This window comes from Meriones unguiculatus (assembly GCF_030254825.1).
Source record: "Meriones unguiculatus strain TT.TT164.6M chromosome 13 unlocalized genomic scaffold, Bangor_MerUng_6.1 Chr13_unordered_Scaffold_37, whole genome shotgun sequence".
Taxonomy (NCBI): Eukaryota; Metazoa; Chordata; class Mammalia; order Rodentia; family Muridae; genus Meriones; species Meriones unguiculatus.
The window spans coordinates 780,621-788,602 of NW_026843647.1; positions in this window are offsets into that span (position 1 = coordinate 780,621).

Genomic DNA, 7,982 nt, shown 5'->3' on the forward strand with positions numbered 1-7,982 from the left:
TTTTTAATAGTTATATCATATATCATAATGATTATAAGTCATGTTAGTATATGTATATTGAAGGAAACAATGTACCATCCAGAACAACTAAAAGGTATAGTAGTCCCCATTTTGAGTAGATGTTTAAAAATTTATACCTGTTATGCTTTATATGGCCTAATCAGAGCTGTCAGCAGTACAAATAATGACACAAAGACTTTTCAATGTTTTAAAGCTTAGGCAATTTTCCTGGGCATATTCTGAACCATTTTCCCCTAATACAAATAAACCTAGCAGTGTCCTGATGCATGGCCAGCTCTATTTCTTTGTTCATGTCCACGTCCTTCTGTTAACATCACTGGCCTGCTGGTGAATCACCTGTCATTTGCTTTCTTCTTCCCAGCAACCTTCTCTCACTCAGAGGTTCTGCCCTCCATTTTGTGCCCTGCTATCAGTTGTTAGCTCTTTATTATTCCCAACAGATAAGTGAGGAAGGACAAATGTTTACAAAATAGCAGACAGGTGATGGGCCATAGAACTAACAATATTATGATCTCATTAGCACGTATCTCTCTGCTGACTTAGCAATCAGCATTCACACACTTTCACAAAATATATACCAGCATCAATTAACTGGTCATTCATCTTCATTAGGAATTCTCATAAAATCACACTGCAGAAAAGATAAGTTTTAGGAATATACAAATTATTCTGTTTGTCAATTTTCTTTGAATATTTAGTATGGCACACAGTATAGGGAAATTTATGAATCCAGTCAGTGTGTTAAAGCTCTGAGGTCTTGCAGTTTTATACAAATCTGTGGTAAAACATCATATAGAAGAAAGTATAATATAAATGTGAGACAGGTAACAAATATTTTTACCACCACAGGTATTTTGAAATATGCAAAACAACCCCCTAGATAAGATCACCATGAATGCAAAAATATAGATGAAAACTCAAGATGTAATTATTCTTTACCTTCACACCGAGTTGAAAAATTAAGTCACATAGACAAAAACATTCTTTAGTGTAATGAATGTGGTAAAGTTTTCATATGTGCTGATTATCTTTGCAGGTATGAAAACAGTCATAGTGGAGACAAACCCCCTGAAGATACTCAATATGACGAAGTCTTTGCACATCACAGGTATCCTTACACATATAAAAGTATGCATACTGGTGAGGATCACTATGAATGTAACGAACATGATAACGCCTTTGCACATAACAGTCATGTCCTAAGACATAAAAGGACACATATAGGAGAGAAACCGCATGAATGTAACCAATGTGGTAGGTAAAGCCTTTGCATGTAACAGTAGTCTCCAAATACATAAAAGAACTCACACTGGAAAGAAAACATATGAATGTAACCAATGTGGAAAAACCTTTGCATCTAACACTGATTTCCTAAGACATAAAGGAACGCACACTAGAGAACAACGTTATGAATGTAACTAACGTGGTAAAACCTTTGCATGTAACAGTAATCTAATACATAAAAGAACTCACACTGGAGAGAAACCTTTCAAACGTAAACAACATGGTAAAGCCTTTGCATCTAACAGTGATCTCCTAAGACATAAAGGAACTCACACTGGAGAGAAAACTTATGAATGTAATCAGTGTGGTAAAGCCTTTGCATGTAACAGTACTCTCCTGCTACATAAAAGAACTCACACTGGAGAAAAACCTTATGAATGTAATCAATGTGGTAAAGCCTTTGCATGTAACAGTAGTCTCCAAATACATAAAAGAACTCACACTGGAGCGAAACCTTATGAATGTAATCAGTGTAGTAAAGCCTTTGCATGTAACAGTAATCTCCTAATACATAAAAGATCTCACACTGGAGTAAAACATTATGAATGTAACCAATGTGGTAAAGCCTTTGCATGTGACAGTGATCTCCTAATACATAAAAGAACTCACACTGGAGAGAAACCTTATGAATGTAACTATTGTGGTAAATCCTTTGCACAGAGCAGTACTCTTTCAATACATAAAAGTACTCACACTGGAGAGAAACCTTATGAATGTAATCATTGTGGTAAATCCTTTGCATGTAACAGTAGTCTCCAAATACATAAAAGAACTCACACTGGAGAGAAACCGTATGAATGTAACCAATGTGGTAAAGCTTTTGCACGTAACAGTATTCTCCAAATACATAAACGAACTCACACTGGAGAGAAACCTTATGAATGTAATCAGTGTGGTAAAACCTTTTCATGTAACAGTACTCTCCTGCTACATAAAAGAACTCACAATGGAGAGAAACCTTATGAATGCAACCATTGTGGTAAAGCTTTTGCACATAAAGGTAATCTCCTAAAACATAAAAGAATGCACACTGGAGGGAAACCTTATGAATGCAACCAATGTGGTAAAGCCTTTGCACTGAACAGTCACCTGGTAGTACATGAAAGAACACACACTGGAGAGAAATCTTTTGAATGTACCTAATGTGATAAAGTCTATGCATAACCGAGTCGTCAACCTTATGAATATAAGCAGTGTGCAATCACCTTTGTACAACACAGTCATCTCCTAATACATAAAAATCCATGTTGCAGAAAACCCTTATGAATATAATCAATGTCATAAAGTCTTTTCATGTAAGACTCATCTTGAACAAGAACACTTACTGGAGTGAAATCCTATGAATATACCCAATGTGTCAAAACCTTTGTATGCCATAATAATCTGGATGCACATAGAAGAATGCACACTGGAAATATATGAATGTAACCAATGTGGTAAAGTATTTTGACAGAATAGTAATCTCCTATGACATAAAGATGACATACCAGAGAGAAACTTTATGAATGTAACCAATGTTGTAAAACTTGCTCCTCACAATCATCCTCAAAGTCATGAAAGCATTCAAATTGGACAGAAAGACTATGAATGTATTTAAGATGGTTAAGCTGTTCCACATTTGTATAACCTTCATCATCATGAATGAATTAGTACTGGAGAGAACCTTTATGAATGTTGCAAAATGTGAGGCCTTTGCACATGTCTATCATCTTCATCAGAAAAGTTTCATACTGGAGAGAAATTATAAGTACATAAGCAACATGGTAAGACCTTTGTGTTTTTTGGTCCATGGAATCCAATACAACTCAAACACATGTTCAAAGCAAATGACAAAAGTTTATTGTCACCCAGTCACTACTGTTTGGTTACGGCTACATAACATTCTTGGGAACTGAACTGTGATACCTATCCACCCACTAAGCCATAAAGTTACAGAGGTTCTGAGTTGAAAATCATAAACATCTATGCCATTTTACAACTAAGTTATTTCCATCAGTCATGGTTTAGGGATATGGGATTTGTTTATGGCATTGAGGAATTCACCTGATGCAAAAATGAAGGTTTTACAGTCAAAACAGTCATATCCATTTGTTCTTTTGTTGTTAGGAAAAAGTATTATGTTTTAGGGAAGAGAATATGTGGTTTGGGACTGTCACTATGTTAGGGGAAGAGAAAGCATGGTATGGAACAGTCATGTTTTGGGAAACCAAAGATGAATCAGAAAGCTGTTCAGCTATTGGGAAGTTTGCAGCTTTCCTAGAAACGATGAACTTAAATTTAGGTTCACCCTACGTTTCATTGGAAACTGTTATCAAAAAAGCAATACATAGCAGAAATTTTCTTAGCATGTTCACACCTACAAATTACTTTTACAAGTTTTACATGTCAAAGTCAACTTCAAGTCTATAAACGAACAGATAGTAGAGAGAAACCTTGCACATGTAATGAATGTGTTAAAGCTTTTTCTTAATGCAGTTATTTCCACATACTTAGAAGAACACATATCTCAGTGAGACCCTGTGAATATGCAATGTGGTAAATCCTTTTCATGGATTTGTCTTTGAAATCATGATAAGTCATGCTGCAAAGAAACACCATGAGTGTAGTCAGTACAGTAAACTTTTGTGCTTCATATTACCATTGTAGAAGAGTAAAGACTTTAGTGTGTGAGCAAGCTCTTAAAGCCTTTGCATATCACAGGAGTCATTGAGAATCTGAAAGAACTCATTCTCAAGAGAACCTAATAAGATAAAAGATTTGTTAAGGTCTTTGACTAGTCAGTCAACTTGCATTCAGTTACAGGAGATGATTTGGCTTTCATATTTTAATGCATTTCCACTTGGTGAAAGTATTTTTCTGCTGCAATGTATAGAATGGGATCTCCATCATCTATGCTGTCCATTGCTTATTTATATCAGGTAGTGTGTGATCATAGTTTTCAAGGTCTCTGAGAAAGTGTGGTACTTTTTTTATTTTTTTACAAATTCCATTAAGATGTTTGTTTTCAGTCTTGCTTGGTTGTCAGTAATTAGTTAATGTTAAAATGCTCAATAGTATGTGTTTATATATGTATATATTGTTTGAAGTTCTATGCTTCATGTTCCCATATTTACTATATGTCACATCATCTTGGAGAACTGTCTTCTAAGAGAATTATCTTGAGGTGTTAGATAATGTAAAAACAATGAGATGTATTTCACAAAAGCATGTTGTGTGTGTGTAATGTAAATGTGAGATCTTAGGCAATTGCAGATATATGAAGGATGTGTGATACTTTGTGGGTTTTTTCGTCATTGTTATACGTTAAATAAGTCTGCTGAACTATGTATAAGAGTCTACTGGGAATGAGATAGACCTGGGTCAGGCTCTGGATCTATTGGTCTATGGGGTGACATGGGCAGAAGCCCTTATCGTCTGACCCTTCCTATGTGTGGTTTCCCGCGAACAAGGAGGCTCTTTAGCCCTGGCAGTGGAAAGGTATGGTTGTTATACTAGTATTATCAGTGTGCACAGTCATTGGGTCTGGTGTGCTATTGGATGACTGATTGGAAAACAGAAAGTCTTGTTCCTAGAAGTTCTGAACTTTGCCTTCTACATCCAATTTTATGTGACAAACTCTATACATAGTTTTGAAACTAGTAGACGTGACATGATTGGGTTCATGTTTCAGCAATACTTGATTATAATCTTTTTTTTTTTCTTTCTTTTTCAATGCAGTTTATTCGGGAACCTTGAACAATCCTCGGACCCTGGGGAAAGCCAGCCCACAGCTTAAATAGCCTCTGGGTAGCCAACCCAGGTGTGCCACGTGGGCAATGCAGATAGGTCCACATACATGGAAGCAAGCCTTAGCCAAATGTGGAATTGTTCGTGACAGAGAGCACTCACCATCGGGAAGGTGGAAGGCGGAAACCAGCTCCATCTTTAAGGCATAGCATTCCACAGCTCTCTACAGTTCCCCCTTTTTGTTTTAGACGCATCAGGCAAGAGTAGAGGTCTGATCTCTGATATTAGAAATAAATTGGGACTTTGTACAGATGTTCATTTAGGTGTCATCCACCCAAAGAGCATCAGACCCGTCTGATACCTTTTTCTCAGAGGCGGGACCTACGGCATCAACCCGCATGCAATCAGACATGCTCTTCTCTGGGTCCAAAGCGGCTGACCCTGAGTGCAGTGCTTAGCCTTGCATCCTGAGCGTATCATTTTAGCTTTTTATGGTATCCAACCATGCTTGGGGCGAATGTCCTGCTTCAATGGCTGTAAAGGCCTGAATGGTCATGGCTGCATCACGCTGTTGTGAGACTCTAATCTTGCATATATACCACAGGCAAACCAAGGAGACCAACACCAGAAGGCCTGCTAACACTCCCATGCCCGCCCATTCCTTCAGATGATTCATGGCTGCAGCAATCCATGTTGATAATCCTGTGGCTAGTCCTGCGTCCGCTCCGGTAGAATTTACTGTGACAATGGCCACTCTCAGCTGCTCCATCGTAGTATCGAATTCTCCAGTCCAATTACCTAAAATATAGCTCGACAATTGTTTAGACAGATTTGCAGCACAGGGAAAATTCTCATGTTGTATGCTAGTGACACAAAGTCCAGCATACTTTCATTGACAGCCAGGTTGAGCGATTTGCCATAGGGTATCAATTTACTCCTGCAAGAGGTCAATCCTCTGATTGACCACAATCAAGCTTCCTTTTAGTTGAGCATTAATTCCTTTATGTACAACTAAGGCATGAGCTACATTGGCTAAATGATTATTCAGGGTCTGAGCAGTCTGCACAGTATGACTCATGGCTAATGCCCTGGTGGTAGCTCCAACAGCCGTCAATGAGATGGTAGTAACAATGGTGGCTGTAGTTCCAAGATCCCTTTTCTGTCTGAAGAGAGTCATAGCGTGAGGGGCATCAATGGGCACAGGCACCCAGTGAGGCATGCGAGTAACCAGGGCATACCTAAATTTACTAGCATTCCAGCATTGGGCAAAAAAGCAAGTATCATCACCACAATTACTTGGCTCTATCTGGCTAATAATGAATAAAAATGGGGGATATAGACAAACAGGTGTGGGCTTATAGGAAATATTATGAGAAGCCTTAACCCCCTTGTTGGAACTTCCTGCATTAGTTCTAGAACTAGCAGTGGTGGTGTCCGAGGTCTGAGTAGGTTCAGGAGACCATTGCCCCCAGGGGCAAGACGTGCTCCATGCCAATTGACTAACTCCATGTTTTCCTCCAATTTTGAAAGTCATTTAGGGTTCTTAAATTATTTTTTTCCCTTTTTTTCTAAATTTTTCATCAATTACACTTTATTCATTCTGCATCCCCCCATAAGCCCCTCCCTCCTCCTCTCCCAATTCCACCCTCCCTCCTCCCTCTGCTTGCATGCCACTCCCCAAGTCCACTAATAGGGGAGGTTCTCCTCTCCTTTCTGATCTTAGCCTGTCAGTTCACATCAAAAGTGGCTGCATTGTCCTCTACTATGGCCTGGTAAGGCTGCTCCCCCTCAGGGGGAGGTGATCAAAGAGCAGGCCAATCAGATTATGTCAGAGGCAGTCCCTCTTCACATTACTATGTAACCCAATTGGACTCTGAACTGCCCTGGGCTACATCTGTGCAGGGGTTCTGGGTTATCTGTATGAATAGTCCTTGGTTGGAGTATGAGTCTCTGGGAAGTTCCCTGTGTTCAAATTTTCTTGTTCTGTTGCTCTCTTTGTGGAGACCCTGTCCTTTCCAGCTCTCACTATTTCCCAGTTCTTACATAATATTCCATTCACTCTGCCCAACAGTTGCCCATCAGGCTCAGCATCTGCTTTGATAGTCTGTAGGGCAGAGGCTTTCAGAGGCCCTCTGTGGTAGGCCCCCAGGTTGTTTCCTGTTTTCTTCTTCTTCCAATGTCCATCCTCTTCACCTTTCAGGATGGGGATTGACCATTTTAGGTAGGGTCCTCTCTCTTGCTTAGTTTCTTTAGATGCACAAATTTTAGTGTGTTTGTCCTATGTTGTATGTCTATATGAATGAGTATATACCATGTGTGTCTTTTTGCTTCTGGGACAACTCACTCAGGATGATCCTTTCCAGATCCCACCATTTACCTGCAAAATTCCTGATTTCCTTATTTTTCATTGCTGAGTAATATTCCATTGTGTACATGTACCACAATTTCTGCATCCATTGAGGGGCATCTGGGTTGTTTCCAGCTTCTGGCTATTACAAATAAAGCTGCTACAAACATGGTTGAGAAAATTTCCTTTTTGTGTGCTTGAGCCTCTTTTGGATATATGCCTAGGGATGGTATGGCTGGATCTTGGGGAAACGCTATTCCTAGTTATCTGAGAAAGTGCCAGATTGATTTCCAGAGTGGTTGTACAAGTTTACATTCCCACCAGCAGTGGCGAAGGGTTCCCCTTTCTCCACAACCTCTCCAGCATGTGTTGTCACTTGAGTTTTTGATCTTGGCCATTCTCATGGGTGTAAGGTGAAATCTCAGGGTTGTTTTGATTTGCATTTCCCTAATGGCTAATGAGGTTGAGCATTTCTTTAAGTGCTTCTCTGCCATTCGGTATTCCTCTACAGAGAATTCTCTGTTTAGCTCTGTTCCCCATTTTTTAAGTGGATTACTTGGTTTGCTGCTTTTCAGCTTCTTTAGTTCTTTATATATACTGGATA